At 35.6% G+C, this 20,086-nt stretch overlaps 1 protein-coding gene across 1 annotated transcript in view; it reads right to left on the bottom strand.

The window, feature by feature from the left end:
• The window catches only part of ELP4 (elongator acetyltransferase complex subunit 4), a 145,891-nt gene that overhangs the window by 59,426 nt on the left and 66,379 nt on the right, over window positions 1–20,086 (bottom strand). The window lies entirely within an intron of this gene.

Here is a 20,086-nt window from a genome sequence, read left to right as displayed (position 1 = left end):
GACTGAGATCTAGGTTTTGATGACAGACTTAGGAGAACCAATGAACCTGTTCACTCAACAAAGCAACACAACACCCTTCCAACTGCTGAGAAGGAACTTTCTTGCAAGGGAAAAACAGTGAGATCTACTCATCATCTGTGCTGCTGTGTAGATTCTGTCACAATTAGGACACAAAAAACTTTGGGATTTTACTATTGTGCACAGAGAAACCCTTACAGTAAGAATCCTTGATTCCCAGGTGTTTCATGACTCCATCCAACAGTGGGTTTTTCTTCCTTTGAAGCAGATTTATCTAACCAGGGTCCCTAAGCATTACAGGACATGGGGACTGTGTAACAGGAGAAAGACAAAATGAACTGAATAAGCAACGGTGACAGTGTCCATAACTCATCTGTCTTATGTAGGCCTTTCTCCAAAAAAGTGCCAAGACAGCAGAAGACTGAAGGTGAAAAATCCAAAACAGGGAAATGGTTCATAGATTTCCACTGAGAGGGGGAAAGGCAGTGTGATGAAACACCTGAATCAGTAGCCAAGTATCAATAAAAGTGGTTGGATTGATATGTTTTTCTGTTCTTTGTGATTGAAGCCAGTCTTTGAATATTTATGAGGAACAGGCTTCAGTCTGTGCAAAAAGCTTTTCTGTCTTTGTCTTCATGGGCTCTGGGAAGAAGCAAAGACATCTAAGGATAAGCCTAGAATTTTTAATGTTATGTAGAACTTTCATCAATTGTGGAGCTGAATGAAACAATGCATCAAACAGTAGTTTTCCAACCAGAGATTGCATTTCTTTTGGCAATTCAACACTATTAAGTCACAAGAACTCTATGTTGCTAAGGAGTTCAGAAAACAGTTAGTGGCAGTGCCCACAGCATTTGAAGCAGCTTGATTTGAAGTTCTGGATGTCAGTTGAACTTCCATCCCAGAGGACAGAGAATCCTTCTTTGAATCTCTAGGACATAAGACTGACTACCTGCCTTTCTTTTGCTAATGAGTTCATATTCATAGCAAGCCAAGAGAGTTTGGTTGCTAATCAAGTGTAGCAGTAAAGAAGTTGAAGCATTAATCCAGCTGCTACAGGCATTCCAGTATCTGGGGTCTTTGTCTGAAAAGTAAGATTACTTTTCTTTTCCTATCATGATTCTTAAAACAAAGATGAGGAAGGTGGGCAGATGAAAAGGAGTACAGGATGAGCAGGGACATCTCCCAAAAAACAGTAACCACAGCTCAAAGACATAAACTATGCAGCATTATATAAAGAATATACATCACAACTGCTATCTATGTGGCCTGATTTATTATTTTGCATCTAGTTGTATTTACCTTGTTTATACAGATTTTGCAATTGTCTACAGCCCAAAAAGTACAGCCCAACATTAAAATTTATAGTATGCATTTTTCTAATTAAGTGTTTTCCAATACCTCTCTTGAAGTATGGTAGTGTTGCTAAGTCAGTAGAAAAAGCTGGAAAGTAGTTCAACAACTGTAAGATGTTAAGATATTCTTTTTTTAAAATTAATGGCTTCCCAAAACTAGTTTTGAAACGCAAACACAGCAATTAATGGCTTCCCAAAACTAGTTTTGAAACACAAACACGACATATCACAATACCACAATGTATTGACAGACTGCTCTGATGGAAAAATCACTATTCAGTTTCAAGGTGAGATGTTATAATTTATTTGGTGTTTTTCTGTTGTCCTATTAGATGCAACACCTTTTATTTTTTTTTGCATGCTCTCCTCTGCTAGCTCTTATACTTTTTTTCAAGACTTCTGCATAAGTCAGTCATAATGAGGAACACTCCTGCAATTAGTATTGTTTGTTCTGCCATAGAGCATAAGTCAGTCATAATGAGGAACACTCCTACAATTAGTATTGTTTGTTCTGCCATAGAATATACCTGATGAAACCCAAAATTCATTCAAAGTCCCATATGTTCTTTCAGCCATATACCTTAAATTTGAACTGAACACACAGTTTTATCATATATACATTTAGGATATACTATGAGTACTTTGAGACAAAGAACCTGAACAATGATCAGGTCTTTCTTAAACTAGTATGTAAACACTTGCCCCAGAAAAGATATTTCTGTCTCTAGATATATTCATGTCCTTTCTTTCATACTATAAAAAACTGTATGTTTGACACATTGTGACCATTTGCTGTTATGCCTATTTGGGCTCTTGCTCTTACAAAAAAACTGAAAAGGAGTTACCAGCTGAATTCCTGGGGTCAACTTTAGGCAAGCCAAAGTATCTTTGTTTTTAAGTGGAATTGTAATCCAATCCCCTAAGATTCATCCTGCTTTCTGAAAGGGCAAACAATGCCTCTGCTATTATTTTACTTTCAGACTATCTGATTTTTTTTTAAGTAATGGGTATGAGTTTTATAGACATATCTACCGGATGCTCATGCAGCTTTCTATTGATCCCATTTGCACAAACACATACAGGGTCTGCTCGGTGTCACAGATCAGCAGTCTCCACAGTACAGTTTTGTGTGAACAGCTCTCATTCCTTGCAAAAAAACCTCACAAAATGAGTTTTTTTGATACATTTTTACATGAAGCCTGTAGTGAATGCAAAGTTTGACTTGACACTTTCTTAACATCTGTCATATCTGAGGAATCGCAATTATGTGTGGTCCATGAAGGATTTTTCAAAGGATTGATAATACATGAAGTTCTATCAACACGACAGAGAGAATTACATATTCTCTTTTATAAAAATTACTATTTTTTTGAAGTAGAAGTTTAAAAATCTATTCTATTTTCAGTCTCCGAAAGCAATAATTTAATTTCAAGTGGATTTTAAAATTATGCTTCTGTAATACAAAGGCATTGTAATGATCTCTTCTTGCTTCTACAATAACAAAGCTGTTATGAATCACCGCAGTGTGTGTAGATATGGAAATTGATGGGGAAGCCTTCTTTGAATTACAGACTAGATTTGCATCAACTTTATCTGCTGTTTATGACGTTTTAATGTCTTGAAGAATTCTTACCAGTACCTTCACTGCTGTCACAACTGCTGTAGTTATTAGGATGCATGAATACCCATAGGACTTAGCAATCCCAAATCCATTAAAGTAACTATAAGAGTCTGATTATGATAAATAACTTTACTATTCATCTTCCCACTTTATACGAGTATATATACTTAAGTATACACAAAAAAACATTCAGGTAATATTTAATTTGAACTTGGGAAAATCTCATATGTTGGTCTTACAAGAAACAATCTCATGGTAATTGAAGTGACCACCTCCACACAGAAATCTGTGATTCCTGCTGTTTGTTGCATCTTGATACTAAAGAAGACTACCATAATAGTTACCTATTTTATAGATGTCTTTAGGTTGTAACTTTCCAGGGCATTTAATTCCTCAAAACAGGAAATGTTTATTTTTCATATATAAAAACATTTATTGTATCCCAACAGTATTGTCTGATATTGATTTAAAATGTTTCAAAGACAGGTACCACACTTTTAAAGCCTAAAACGCCATGCACAAGTGGTATTCAAGAGGACAGACAAAGTTCTATGATCTATCTTGGGCACTACTGATTTCCAGTGGAAAGACCTAGTGAGATAGGACACCATTTACCCATGCCATATTGTGTGCTGTATTCAAATGTGCAAACAGCTAAAGCCTATGTCAGCAATGGCTGAAATGCTTGAATTACAAAAACTGCATCAATATGCATCACTCAAACAACAGAAAGAAATACAGGGAAATCCTTTATTTAATAAAAAGAACTTCTTTTGGCCTATAAATACTTTATGCAGGGCCACCTAATGATCTAATTTACATTAATATAGAGAAGTTGCTTGGAATAAATTACAAATACCTGTATTTTTATCTTAAAATGTAAAGTTCAATGACTACTATAATTGCACATAAGTACATTTAGAGATCCTAAGGTCAGACTAGTTGGTGATGAAGGTATAACTGGGTGCGAGAAGACAAATGAAATAAATTTAAGTGTACAATTAAAGTCAACCAGATTATTAAAAACAATGTGTCAGATCTTTTTTAAAGCTTGCTGCTTATTTAAAAATAAAAAAAAGATAATATATTATTTTTTCTCATTTTGGACAGCTTCACCTTTTCTTTACAAGGCACATCTTTCTTGAATATCTAAAATGATACATGAAATAACCTTACTACATAATTAAGTTTAACAAACTACGTAAAACTGCAAGGTTTTCCTAAGTGATAGGAAGCAATAATTGCCAAGTAACCATACTTACAATGATATCAGATTAATTTATTCAAGAATTTCAAACCCAGACCTTTGGTAAATTGACAAGGTTAACTCATCAGCACTCATCAGGACACTGTGACCTATTTGATAACTAAACTGGTGCAGAAAACAAAGTATCTATCTTGAACACTTTAATACATAGAGTTATATAAAAAAAAAAATCTTTATTTTAAGGCTAACTGTTAAGAATTGGGAAGTGGTCAACAAACGTAGTTGCAAAAGTGTAGTCGGTCAAGTTACTATGTATTTAATATATTACCAATCTCAGGTTTTCATTGAAGTCTTAAGTCACAAACCATTCTTGGGTAGTTAATATGGCCGAGCACACCAGAAGTCAAAATCATAGCAGTATAAAACTGCACATTATAAAACCAGCAATCTGTCTTTTCAGTCACTGCCACTAAGAACTCCCAGAAAGGAGCAGTCACATGTGCTTCTAGATAGTTTCTATGTGACAGTTCATTGTCTATCTAAGAAATCAAAATGGGAATACTGAAACCAAAAAAGAAAACCTAAGCACTGAGAAGTGACTAAAGGGCTCAGACTAACAGGGAGGAGTTGATCAAGACAAGCAGATATATACTCGTAAGTCATGGTAAGCAAAATCTTTTTTAATAAACAACGCTTTAGAAAATCAGTAGTTCACCAGTGTTTAAAGATTTAGATTTAAATATATTGTAAGAATATCCCAGACTGCTATGCTCTTTGTTTTTAAATTATTTTTAAACCTGTAGTCACTTTCAATGTCAGATGTGTAAGTTTTTGCATAAAATTGAAAATCTCTAAGTAACCAGAATTGTGATACTTCAGCCATGTTGGCTGTCACCAATCACCTTATTTCCCATGTGCCTCAGCAGAGATTCCAGGAGGATCTGCTCCATGATTTCTGTAACCACGAGAGCTAGTTTAGAGCCAGCAAGATCTACACAGGGCACTGCCTTATGCCATAGAGATACACTCAAAGAAGAGGTTGAGAACAAAATGAATTATAATAAATAAATGAATAAATATGGAAAGCAGGACATCAATTATGGGTAGATTATGTAGACTGCTACTGTAACAAGTGAGATTCCAGGAGGATCTGCTCCATGATTTCTGTAACCACGAGAGCTAGTTTAGAGCCAGCAAGATCTACACAGGGCACTGCCTTATGCCATAGAGATACACTCAAAGAAGAGGTTGAGAACAAAATGAATTATAATAAATAAATGAATAAATATGGAAAGCATGCCCTTCTATTACCCCAGATTATGTAGACTGCTACTGTAACAAGTGAACTGAGCATGGCTGTGTGGCTGAGTTATTCTTTCCTGCCTTCAGAGCAGCTGGTTACTAAGATTAATGATTTATATATTCAAAAGGTCCTGATTCTTCTGGACTCGTTGGCTGGGAATGCTGAAGAAAGCATGATACCCATATTACTTAGCTTCCTCCCCACAACTAAAATAGATAGATGTACTACACTCAGCTGTCAAGCATTTCAAAAGGATTATTAATTCAGCTTGAGCTTAATCTGCTGAGTGAAAGTGCTTGAAAAAATGTATTTCAGTTTTAAGAAGGGAGAGAAGTATGACTTGATGTGTCAGAAAGAAAGTTAGGCTGATAGTCATGCTGCTATGAGTGCACCACTGAAACTCCCCTGTTCCGTGACAGGAATGGCCTGTACTTATTTGAAAGGACAATTTTACTGTGGATCTTTATGCTTCTGTTGAAATACAAAAATACAGCAAAACAGGCTGTCACACAAACCGGTGAGAAATCAAAACATATTCCAGAATGCAATTCTTCAGTATTTTCTATCTGGATTATCACAGAATCATAGAGTATCTTGAGTTGGAAGGGACCCATATATCAAAACAGTTTAACTCAATATATTGAGCTATAGCAGAAAATTGCAAAGAAATTTTATTACCCTAACTATTCATAAATTTTATATTTGAACAAATTAATTATATCTGATGTTAATCATATGCATCACTGATGAAAGGCAGCCCTCCTGATGACATAGACTATTATTTGGAGTATTAAAAATAAAAGTGACTTCATACAAAAAGGACAATACTTAGCAAAAAGCAATCCTATAAAGCTTTTTACTCTTAAGATTGAGTAATCTTACCCAGAAATAAACAGTCTGTTTTGTCAGAACATATTGTCACAGACTGCTTTTCAAACCAGTAAGTATACACAATATGAATAAATTTACGATTTGGAAAAGAATTACAAGACTTCCTATATGCCAGAAGTGGATTTTGCTTTGTCATTCATTCCTAGGTTCTGTATTATCAAAATACTCCAAGCAGGTGAAAGCTTTGGTAAAGGTCAACACGGTACCAGACATCTTGTCTGATGTTTGACTAGCACTACTGGTCTATTAATAGCAGAACGTTCTAACAAACAATACATGACATTTTAAATACCTCTTGAATTTTTTATCTCCTATACATCCAACATCGCACTGCTTTATCTCAGAGGTGTTTAACAGTTTTAACGAATTAAAAATATCAGAAAATGCTTCACAAAACCAAAACGCTTTGGTTAGGAGAAAGCGGCAGCCATGCATCTGAAAACAAGGAAGTCTCAGAAAAAAAATAAGCTCTGCCTATACATGCTTTGCTAAAAGTCTCTTGACACAAATAAAAGGATCCTCCCCAACATATGGAGGAGTTGCTATGCCCTTCCGGGGATGGTCTGTAGTTATGTTCACCTCAGGCACGCCAAGGAGAGGTGAATTGTCAAATGCAATTTCAATCACTGGGTGGTTTGGTTGAGGCAGATTAGTTGTACGCAATCATGATAGATAGTTTATCCCAGCCCCAAACTGCCGCTTGGGAAATCTTGCACGCAAACGAACAGAAACTCAGTCATTATTAGTGTCAAGAAGGTACACGGAGGCAAAATTTGGTTGGCAGCCAGGCAAGATGAATCAAGGCGAAAAAGTGACCAATTGCATGTTCAAAATGGAAATTGATAGGCATGTTGTAGTTTGGAAAGATTTTAAACACCAGAAAAAGTCATACATTATTAATTATTCAGAGATAAATATTTAAAAAGTCCTCCTCCATGAAGAAATACGATTTTTTAAGTCAATGTAAATTACATGTATAGTGTCCTAATTTTCAGCTTCTTTACCCCAGAAGCTTCACTCTGACAGTTCAGAGCAGTTCTTATTATATAACTTAAAATATCCCTGCTCAGTAAAAATATTGCAAATTGAAAATTATTCACCACATAAGCATTTTTAAAACAAAGAAAAGGTATATTAGTTTGGCTAAATTATTTGTAAGCAAAGCAATCATTGGCAGTGTTCACGGTGGAGTATAACAGTATATCACCTTTACCTTTTCAAAGGTACCTAAATATTTAATGAACAAACCAGTAAAATCCACCTGTGTGAGCAATCACAATCCTTGGTTCTCTAATAAATAGCAAAAAATTGCTAAAAGAGAATGTCCTCAAGTTTCATTGCCTGAAGTGATATGCTCTGACAAATCTAACAGCTCTTTCTGTGTCATTCCTAATGCACTTGTCACTCAGTATTATCCATCCTCATTAATGACAATGGGAAAGTTTATCTTGGGAACACGTTTTAAATCATCCACTCTTTACAATGGGACCATGAAATCTCTTACAAAACATGAGGCGGGAACTACTCTGACAACAAAACCCCTTCCTGGCAGCTTTACTCTTAATTCCTGTTCAAGGAATAATGTGTTTATCATATAACCATACGGAACAATATATTAGACAAAACTTGAAGCAAGAATAGCTGGTTTGATTTTTCAAGATAGGAAGTAATTTTACAATATTTTTATTATGGTGAGAACAGTAAATCTTTTGGGAATGCAATTTTGTATGAAACCATACTTACTCTTTGAGGGGAAAAAAAAAGCTTAAAAAACCCCCATAAAATAGTTTGAATATTCATTAATTAAACACTTCATATAAACGGTGATACTTCTCTCAATAAAAATGATCTCTGACTATTTGTGGCTTTGTACAAATTCAGCTTTATTTATAAATATTTTTACTAGATATCTAGACTCTACATATAACAATACTCTAGTTATGCCTCATTTTCACAGGTAAATACTCTGCTTTGATTATCAGTTCTGAAAACTGATATCCCATATGTCAACACTATGCATTTGCAACAGATAGAATGCAACTATTCACTTTACTTCAGATGCTCTAATGTAAAAACTACAACATCGATTCTTTTCATAATCTCATTTGTAACAACACCAACAACCTTCCAACAAGCAGCAGTTAATTTACTTTCAAACACATTTTCTTTACTGTATCTTCAATAAATGTTCATCTTTTGGATCAATTAATAAAGTAACAATATGATTTCAAAACACAAACCTGAGAAACAAAAAATAGCAAAATCCAAATAAATGCTGCAAGAAAATATAGCAGGTGTACCTATTTGTGTGAGTACAAACAACTCCTAAATTGAATGTGCAGAATAATATTGTCCTGAAAGATGCAAATACACACCATGGTGTGGGTGAGCAAGACAGAAGAGGCAAAAGTAGAAGAGACCATGCCATGTGCATAATTGTTCACACTACACACGGGAAAAGTGATCCTTATATAAGGTTATAAGTAATCCTTCAGTGTAACCCTTCTACCTTAGAGCCTTACTCTACAAACACAGCAAAAATTCTCCTTTGCAGGTTTAGGGGCGTTTCAGTAACCTGAAACTAATTCCCATGGCTTTTTCAAAGCCAGAATGCCCTTTTCAGATCATGAAGAAACCAACACAGACAACAAGTCCACCTCAAAACTGTGTCTTTTCCATACTGTAACTGTGGTCCTGAAAGTTCCTAAAGTAGCCCATATTTTCTTAGGACAGACAGAACAAGAACAAGCCAGCTCTTCCTTTGCTGTTTCCACAGGTTTTCAAAAACCAAAACATAACTAAACAGAGTTTTTCACACTATTCCTGAAGATTTTAGAGGCAGAAGCGATTTATCTTCTAACTGCAAAAACTTACTTTATTAAAAGAAAAATTAGAAATGATGTGGTTTTTTTATTTAACCGATAAGAAATGAAATATCTCATTAGTAATTTCTTATCAAAATGTAAGGGGAACCTAAAAAGAACAAAACCTAAGCAGAACACTAAATACATGTTAATGCCTAGATATTTAAAAGTATCTACTTCAGTGGTAAAAATACAAACATAAAAATTACCCTAATACATTTAAAGATGATGATAATTTACAAAATGCCTCTTCACTTAAGCCAAATGTGAATTCCATTTAACTATACAGCTCTTCAAAGCATCAGGAATCTCCTTTTAGTTACTTACTGGAATATCTGCACACATCCAATATTTATGCTGTCTTTCTCTCTATCCATTTTTAAACAGAATTAAAGGAGTAGCTAAAACTCTGCCAATAAAATGACAGGAAGGCTATTTTTAGTCTAGATGATGTAGACCAAGCACAAACAGCCCATGGCTATGCTACTATGGAGGATCAGATCTATGTACAAACAGTAGATTTCCTTTTTATTAATTCCTTATTTTAACAGCCACAAGAATTACAAATTAAGTACTGGTTTGTATCTTGTAATAAACACTCATAACAGAAGGAGAAACACTTTTCCCTATACGATAACAGCAAAAGCTCATAGAACTCTTGTCACACTACTCTCTGGTAGCAAAAGGTTTTTGAAAGGGCATTTGAGGCAGCATAGGAAACCTGTAATCTGCCCAGAATTACAAACCCTTATGCCAAAAAGGTGAGAAGAACTGATTAAGAAGTATATGGTGTTGCCTCAGGGGCTTCAGATTGCAGACCTGAGACATAACTCACTTAAGAGACGACAGTATTTATTGGTTAAGCAACGCATTACTAAATCCCTAATAAATCAATGAGCGAAGAGATGCAACCGATGGATAACACCACATAATAAAGTGCTGAAAATAAAATGCTGCTCAGTTAGCAGCATATGGCAGATCAAGTGGTTGAGGGATGTGTTTATTCTATACATCACACACACTGTATATCAAGATGGGTACAAGCTGTGGCTATATCTAGAAGCTGACTTTCCTTGGTCAATCCTGAGAGTGCATCTTCACCATTCCCTGCTTGGTTCCTACTCTCAATCTGCAAGTGAGCACTACCCAGGACACCTACATCTTTAAGACAAAAAAACCCAAAAACCAAGGTCTTCCTTAGTTTACTTTTTTCCACTCTAATATGATTCATGAGATTAAAAATAAAGAACAGTGAGTATTGTATTAAATCACCCTATTCTGCTGTGCTTTCTGCCAATACGCAGGTAACCATACTAACTTCAGGCTGCACGCAGAAGCCCTTAAACTCAAGAAACACCAGTGAGATTCAAAGTATGCAAGCAAAAACTTTTCCTCTTGCTCATCTGATTGTGTGTTGGCTCACAAATAAAAGAAAGTAAGGGTGCATGTCCAAAACTGAGACTGGAACACTGCAATCCTTGTCTGAGAACAGTGGAATGCGACCGCCGGTGTTAAAGCAGACCTCAAGCCTATCTGCCAACTGCACAGTCCTTCACTCCTCCAGCTGGAGGGCCTGGGGCCAACTCAACGACAAGGCAGGTCACTCTATAGCTATTATCCAAACACGTCAAAGGTTTTGCTTACAAATAACACCATTAAGTTTCTATTCAAACCCTCGGTACATATTCCGGGTGCATCACGGAGACTTCAGAAGTCCCCCCAAGACTCAGCTACCGTGGCCAAGTTGTCCATCTCAGACGTTCGTATGCAAGTCACACAAAGCCTATCTTTTTCAGAACGAGTGAATGTACAGCTCCTTAGCAAAGATTACTAAAGATCTTAAGACTTTAAATATTAAACAATCAGGTTATTTTAAGAACAACAAGCACTGTTTTGGATGCAAGGTGAAATTGATTTCTCTTACACAGCAACATTCACATCCTCCCACTTAGAAGTGATAAACTCCTTTATTTTTGTTTTTTGCTTTTACTTTTAAACATGACTCAAGCAGACATACTGCTAAAAGATTAGTGGTTTAATATGAGAAAAAAGTAAGTCCATTTGGTAACTGTTTTGTAAAAACACGAATTTTATGAACATCAGAGTAAAAAATCCTTCAGTAAGTTTTTCTATAACAGACTTGAAGCAGGGTAAAAGAAGATGAAGAGCCCAGAGAGAGTATTTCCATAAGCTAAAACCCATATGTTCCTCAAACCTTAAATACCTGAAATAAGGTATTTGAAGCATATTATTTTCAGCAAGCGCTACCAGCTGTTTTCTGAAAGTCAAGCAGTCTATGGCTGGTATAAGCCAAATTCACTTCATTTATTTATGTATTTATGGACATCAAGACAAAGGTTTAGTTATTGTACACTGAACAAATACTGCTCACTTTCTTCAGAGGAAAGGAATGAGGAGAGGGAGAGCTGAACTGTTACTTGTTAATGCCATTCAAATTCAAGGTATTACTCTGAAGGGGGTTAATATTATGTTCATGTTAAGCTGGCCAAAAATTTCCCTTTAAATTCAATAAAAAATATTTTTCTTCTTGGAGCCTGTCTCATTTGGTATTTAAAAAATTGTTGGGTTTTAACATGCAATGAGAATTTTAAAATTGCATTATATGTGACAACAGAACCCTCAGAAAAACATATGTAGTACAACCAAGAAAAAGCAAATTTAAAAAAAATAAAATCAAAACCACGCAACTAAAACAACTATGAGAGAGACAGCAATAAAGATGGCATGACCAAAATCTAAGTTTATGCCTTAGGCACTGGAGTCCTCAGCCATTTTGCTTATGACAATCTACTTTTTTGCACATTCCTTTTGGCCAGAATATAAAAATAAAATGTAGTCTGGAATTCAGTTACAAATAATACCCCCTAATTTGGCCAAAGCAGAAATTAGTATTTGCCAACGGTTAAGGAACATTTCTTTTTCTTCACCTACAGTACTTTGCAGACTACGCATATTTTTTTCTCCTGTCTCTTTTTGGCACTTCTGTTAAGTCTTTCAGACTAAGAATAATAAGACTAGTTTGCCCTCAATAAAGAGAAAATAAAAAAAATGTTCCTGTATGTTAACAGTTCAGTAAAGGGTAATATTCTTTGTGAATCAGTAAAATAAACGGATCAGCAAAATGGTATAGAATATTTTTTTTGTAGAGAAAAATTTAAAGAAACCATAAATTTGTGGTTTCTTTACAGATTAACGTTCTTCCAAAACCACTAATATTTTCATGACTGGAAATACTAACTCTTAATCTTGAATTTGCAAAATTACAATAAAACATTTTGGAATTTGCTTGATTAAGCATGTCACTAGTCATAGCAAACATTTGGCAACATCGCTCTGTTTTCCTACAAAATGACATTTCAATCCTTTTCATCTTTTCAACGGTGTTATCTTACAGTTTCCTAGTTTACAGAGTACTTTGAATCACTTTCTACCCAAAGATCAATAATCAAAAGCAGAACAAAAAGTACTGTGACAAGAAGATCCAGATGAATGCCCACTTTCCCTGTGGAGATGCAAAGTCATCCTGTTCTCAACTTTTAAGTAACAGACCTGAATTCCTACGTCAATGCAGTTCAACAAGGTTCACCTATGATACAGGCCTGTGCTTGAGGAAATGGGACTTCCTATAAGCTTTAATTTTCATTTTCCTGCATTTACAGAGATATATAAAATTTAGAAATCTGGTTTTTGTATAATGGCATGATTGAATTCACTATTATTTGAAAGTGAGAACGTTATACAACTATGAAATATATTTGTTTCAAAATTTGGTGGTATTTTAAAGATAATTTAATGGAGGAGGCCCTCAGCTCCTGCTAAGAACTACTATAAATATGGTGCTTAACTCTTTTTGCTTCTTTGTAACTCACCATTGATATCTTTCTAACCTACACACAGACGTTTGTCTGAAAATCACTACTACTTTAAGTGAAAAATATAATCCTTGTGGATAGAGAGTTTTTTTACCTTTACCAACCAACATTTTAACGAAAGATCTCTTCGGCCTACCTGTCTTCTAACACTAAGAAAGTGGGAATATGCCACCTACTTCATTCGTCTGGCAAATACGAGATAAGTTGACCCATTTATTTACAGACTGAACAAGGCCAATCCATTTCATGCTGCAGCACTGACCCTTAACACAGATCCTGTGAGTGAGCAGTCCATTACAATATGTACAAGTGACCTTTAATTGCATTAATGGCTTTGTTGCATGCTCTTCCACTGCGACAACACAATTATGGTATAAATACTTCTAAACAACATAATTATTTGTTTAAATAAAAATATGTATGAGTTCCGTTTACTGACAAGGAACTGCAGACGCGCTGTACTGTAAGTGTTAAAGTTTTGGAAAATTGAATGGAAGCTTCATGCTATACTTCTATAATGTCAAACAAGCCATAAACCAAAATTAAGTATGAAATAAATGTCAGTATATTACAAATCTTCATGTACAATCTAAAAGTTAACAGTACCATCCTGTGCTCATCTTCAGAATACTGAAATAATTTAATTTACATTATTCAGCATTACACAATAAGAAGGTGGTATTTTCAAATTAATATTTTTCCACACGTTCACAAGATACAAGTCTTTTGAAATTCCATATACCGCATAAAATTTATTACTTGATTAGAATTCAGAGGTTTTTTTCTTTTCAAATAGGAGCGCTCCAAGTATTGTTTTACCTCAAGTTATTATAATTTAAAAATATCTCCCAAAACTTTATCTAAATTGTACTGTCACAGTTTTAAACACGTTTATTTATTCAAAATTGTTTGAAAGAATGTAATGCATTTTTGACAGGCAGTCTTTTACAATATTGAAATCAAATCCTTGATTTCATCAAACCCTTCATATTCTGTGCCTTATTCCTGGAAGGCTCATGCCAAAATGATTTAGTTTGATTTTCTTTAACAATGGTAGGTTGGCTTGACAGCATCTGACAAAACAATTCAGTGAAGTACACCATACCAGGTAAAGAGAACCTGAACTGGCTACTAGATGAAATAATGCAGAATGGAGCTTGGAATTATGACAGAATTAGTTTTGCAGGAGAATATTTTTGAAGTATTATTAATTTTAAATTAAGAAAATATTACGGTGTTACAATCACTATCTTTTGGGCTATGCTCAAATAAGCCAGTGGTAATGTCTTTATTAATATCATAGGGAAAATGGACAGGAAAAATCAATGCAACAGTGATTTGACTGGCATAAATTTCAGCTGAATTTTTTTTACAATGTTTTACCTCTCTCTGTTAGAAAGTTTAGTTTTCTATGCAGAGTTCCTTGCATTTGAGTCCCTGAGCCAAAGTGGAGTGTCAAGTACTAGAGTTTGCCAGGTAAGATGCTACCTGCTTGAGGCAGGCTGAGGAGAAAGAGAAGTTTCCCATGTAAGACCCAAGGGTACTTGTGTTCCCAAATGCATGGGGACAAGAGGCCCCACAGATTTCAGTACATTAGGAAATTAAAGAAACACACTTTCTGAAACACTTCAGAGAAATTCCGTCTCACCTTTGAACCAGGAATACCTGTGAAGTTTCAGGCATGCTCCAGGCACTGGGCAGCCAGACAGTCACAACCGTGTCACCCTTCTGAGGATGAAAGGCCCTAACGGAGGGGTCAAGTCTCCTAATGTCACCAGTGTATGGTCTTAAAACACAATGTTGCTTCTGTCTATATATAAAAATATATTGACTAAGCTCCCAGTATTATAATATGTATGGTGTAGCATACATTAGCCTTGGAGTGACACCGAGCAAACTTTATCTCAGTGAACAAGAATCCATTTCCATGTTTTACCAACCAACTGCTATAGGACTATTGCCTTACTTAAATTTCTAATAAATCAATGTTTTGCCTTTTGTCAGCTCTCAGGCTCACAGATCGTTTCTGTGAAAATACTGCCTGAAGTAGTTCATTAATTCAAATGCATTTGTTTATTTACAAAATTACTCAGCTTTATAAACATCAGTGAACTATATTCAGGATTAGGGTGAGTCATAAATGAATGCTGCTTTGAACTTCCTTGGAAGAAGCTTATAAGAAGTGATGCTATTAGAGGTACAGTGGACACTTTCTAATTCTCACTGACACGGAGGTTGGCATGGCACGTGTACATGTTTTAAATATATGCTGATGCCATAGGTATTGGTAAGAGGATTGAGTTGTTCCTCAGATGCTGCTTTGAACTTCCTTGGAAGAAGCTTATAAGAAGTGATGCTATTAGAGGTACAGTGGGCACTTTCTAATTCTTACTGACACGGAGGTTGGTATGGCACGTGTGCATGTTTTAAACATATGCTGATGCCATAGGTACTGGTGAGAGGGTTGATTTGTTCCTCAAGAAGAAATAGCTCACGAATAACCCTAAACCATTATGTCCATACCTGCTCTTGGTGTGTTTAATGAGCAATTACAAAATGTTTGCAGGAGCACAGTTCTGGTGCTCAGTGACATTACCATCTCCTGAATCACTTGGGACCAAACTTGTGTGATGCTAATACCACACTGAAGCACTGCTGGCATCAGTTCTGACTTGGGCTTACCCACCTGTTTTGGCAAACAATCTACAGCAGAGGCTAATTGCACTTCTCTTTTGCAAATAAAAAGAGTACCACAGTACAGTTGCTATAAAATAAGCAATGAAAAGGAGTTGAATGAAAACAAACAAACAAACTAGAAATACAGAGATTTCAGATGGAAGCTACCTAAGATGTATTTCCTTTAATTGCCAAATTCACCGTCTTAAAAGAAAAGAGTTTTAAGTCTTCTTCCAAATACCAATGCTGGACATATAACATACACACAAATACCTGGAGTTCAAGTTAAATCTTGCTTATTTTGGCAATCGTCAATTTTCTTATAGTCTTTTATTGATACATGAAGAAAGGACATTATTTTTGCGCCTCTGGAATCACACATTTACTTTTAATTCTATATAGACTGAGTTGCTGCATTTTGTGATTTCAAAGGTAAGAAAAGTTTTGTGATTACAAAAAGTAAACAAAGACATAACCTTTTACTCTGGCAATTACCACTAGGAAAAATGCACTGCAGTGTGTTCCACAGTACCATATTGTGTCTGCCTGCCACTGGACTCCATTAATTCTGACTTTCTTCTCCTCCTGTTAGGAAACACCTCTCGGAAAAAAATCACCTGAACTCAGACATCAGGCTCTGGAGACTTACTTATTTCTGCTGTGTGGGAATTCTTTATATGTTATATGACACTTGGCTTCAAACTGAGCTGTGTTTTAAAGATTTTGATTCTGATTTGGACAGGTGTTATATAGCCATTAAAAAGAAAACCATATTAGCTGGCTCTTGTGTATTGATAAAAATAAAATCACAACAACTATTTATAAGACAAACAATTATTTGATATTATACAACTTGTAGGAAAAGGCTTATTCTCTATACTATTAACAATTGACTGTTACCTGAAGACTTAAATTATCACCAGTAAAGAAAAACTAGGGAATTAAAAAAAGAACAACTCACAAACTTTCCTATTTGCAAGCTTTTATCTGAATTTTTCAAAAGTTTTAACTTTAAATACATAATTTCAGGGGTTTATGTTGACCAGACAGTAACAAAGGGAGTTAATCAAATATGAACCTTCTCCAACTGTCTTGTCAAACCAGGTAATGATGTCCTGCCAGCCAAACTCAGAGGGAACATGTGAAACAAATACAAAAGTAAACAGGCCTTAAGCTGCCCAAGGGAAAGTCAGCAAGATGGCAATTTCAATCATTTGGAATAATACTAAAGCAGCCTTAGGCTTTTCTCAGAATGGAAACATGTCACTGTTACTGCAATATTTCAACAAATCAGACTGCAAAAGAAAGGAACACTTATGTAATCGCAGCCGTGGAACAGCGCTTTACTCAATGGTGAGGTGGAAAATAATTAAGAGGAAATTCCCTTTCTGCGAGTAATTGTAAGTGTACCTAAATAACAAAGACAAACAATGCTTCCTTAGAAATTTCGAGGAATGAAAAAACCAAATTTAGGCATAGTTTCCTTTAGCTTTGACTCAGAAGGCTTTGGAACAACAAAGATAAAGTTCTACCAAATAAAACTGAACAAAATGTTCCTACAAAATTTATCGAATTTTGATGCAGGTTACATTCAGAGGTACAAACAAAGCAAAAAGTACTTCAAGAACAACGCTGCTGCAAAGTTTCATTAAGATGAACGGGCTGTCATATCATTTAACTGAGAAATCAAAAAATATTTCAAATATTTGGGGAACTTACCTAATCAGTAAACTTTCAGTATGTGTCTAGTCATGTAGCCATCTTTTAGTCAATCATCAGAAAATCAAAGGCAAATTGGCATGACTCAACCCAAACTTTAATACCGCATGATTGTGTCGTGTAAGCTTGTTTTGTGCGAGGGCTGCTGTGGTTTTAGCAGAGAGATTAACGACCGGACCTAAGCTGGCCTCCAAACCTTGCCCTGCTGATGCCTCAAGCCCTTTGAAGTCTGACCATCATACCTGGCAAAACAACAGTGGGAACTAGGCTGGTGTCAGATCTAATCAAGTTTCCTGCCTCAGCATAGCTAACTATGGGGTACACTAATTGGCCCAATTGCGGATTATACCTTTTGCTACAGATTCAAGACAATAATTTAGTCAAATGATGGTTTTTATCTCCTTCTAATTAAGATTCCAAAGTGGGAAGAAATAGGATTAGACAGGCTAACTTCAAAATTGTGTCCTTTAAAGTGGTATGCACATAAGATAGATCTCTGATAATATTGCATATAATAACATATCGCTGGTAACTAATGTGTGAAGATGTGGGAAAGCTTGATACAGCTACTGCACCTTTTACCATAAACATGTAAGTTTTCCTGGAAAGGGTCTACCTCATAATTTACAAATGGAAAACGAACACTCATAAATATTCATTAAAAAACATTTTCATCCTGAATTTAAAAATATCCCTTTAGATTTCAGTTAACCCCATTTTGACGAAGGCGATACAAGAAATACTGAAACAGTTAAATGATTCTGCAGACTATGAAGAGGCGGAGTCCCTCCCACAAAACTGCAATCTAATAAAACGGATTTGACATTTAAAGGTTTTTTTACTGATGAAGACCAAACCATAAAGAGTTATTTAACTGGTGAGCAATCCAGAGACAAGAAAAATCCATGTCCCATGCTCTTCTTTTAAAAATAAGAATTTTAAAAAGAATGATCTAGTGATGAAACCCCTTTCTGGAGAAATTTTGCCATAAATCATACATTGTGCATTTCTAACTTTTCCCATGTAATTTGATTTTAAAGGGGCATTTCAAGTAGAGGTCAATATCTTTACCCTAAATTGTGTATATAACTAAGCAGAAGCTTTCCCAAAAAACCTGCAACGTACTAAAAATACATTTTCATTTCACATTTAAGCTACACACTAAAGAAGCCATAAGCTTATCTGTACTTTGTATAAAGAAACTGTTGCTTGTATCACACACTGTTGTGCTGCTTTATGTTTTTACCCCCAGAACCAGAACGAGACGCTGACTCATCACATTCTAACTGCAGAAACCCATTTTAGAAGACTGTATTCACATTCCTTCTTAATTCAATTTTCCCTTGCTCTCATTTTCTTATTGACTTCATCGCTCTAGTCAGCCTAGCTGTAGTCTGCCTCCCCTAATAGTAGGAGGAAGGAAAATATATGTATTATAGATTAGTGAAATGTGTACAGGAAGATCACAGTAGGACAGTGATCTAACATGTTCAAAAAGGGCTAGTTTGTGTCAGTTCAGCTTACAGAAAGCATATCTCTAACAAAACCTGAAGTTGTTCAAAAGGAGCTGCAGTTGAGCAATGGAGGGAGAAATTACACAAGTGGGTCATCTACAGATGTCCAGGGCAACAGGTTGTTCCCAGAGTTCCACTACACCCTGGTTTCCAATGCTTCTGCGCCACGGCTAATTAAATTCTTTTTACAGAGCCTCCTGATTAAGGTTTTGTTTTCTTTTTTCCCTTCCAAATTACATTACAAATGAGAATCCCAAATATGTCCAACAGAAAAAATAATACCCTGAGTCAGGATTCATAGTGAGGGGAAAAAACCCCAAATATTCTAATTCATAGCTATAATAAATGAGAATTTACTATGCTGTGAAATGAGCGTGCATGCTTCTCTGCACTTCTGAAAACAGTAAGAACATTTAAAACCAAACATACACTACTAAGGTTTTTGTACTGCTCAAAAGCAGTTGTTAAAATGGTTTAATACTTCCTAATGCCTGGTTTCACTACCCGCATTCTCTGGAAAGCGAGAAACATTATGAAGGAGTGTCTTTGGGGAAAAAAGGCTCTCCTTCATGGATTTGCCTTTAAGTGGCTTCTGAAGAGGATACCTCTAGTTGAGAAACTTCTAGCACCCATGCAGAGATGACCTGCGTGAAGAACTGGCTGCCTGATTAACTATTAACTACTCTCAATAGGATTAGATAATTAAAGACATTGATGACCATTAATTAGGAGGAGGGCACCTTAATTTGTCACTTGATAGGGCCCTTTCAATGATTTATAGGTTAGGGCTACTTGCAATTGTGAAGGGGAGGGGGCAGTGAAGAGAGGGAACCCTTAAGTTACCTTATCAAGTGGCCAGCTAAAAAGGGCAGAGGGTCAAATAAGGGCCAAAGTGGTCACTTAAGGGTGAAGTCCCAAACACCAAAGCAGTGCCAAGCCACATTGACCATCATTTGGTGATGGAGTAAAAAATATGCTAATTTATTGGTGGCAATTCTCTCTTTTTATGGTTTCAAGCAGTTAAG

Source organism: Calidris pugnax, unplaced genomic scaffold (genome assembly GCF_001431845.1).
Source record: "Calidris pugnax isolate Ruff unplaced genomic scaffold, ASM143184v1 scaffold177, whole genome shotgun sequence".
Lineage (NCBI taxonomy): Eukaryota > Metazoa > Chordata > Aves > Charadriiformes > Scolopacidae > Calidris > Calidris pugnax.
Note: the sequence above shows the minus strand (reverse complement) of the source record. Positions and strands in the feature narration are given on the sequence as shown.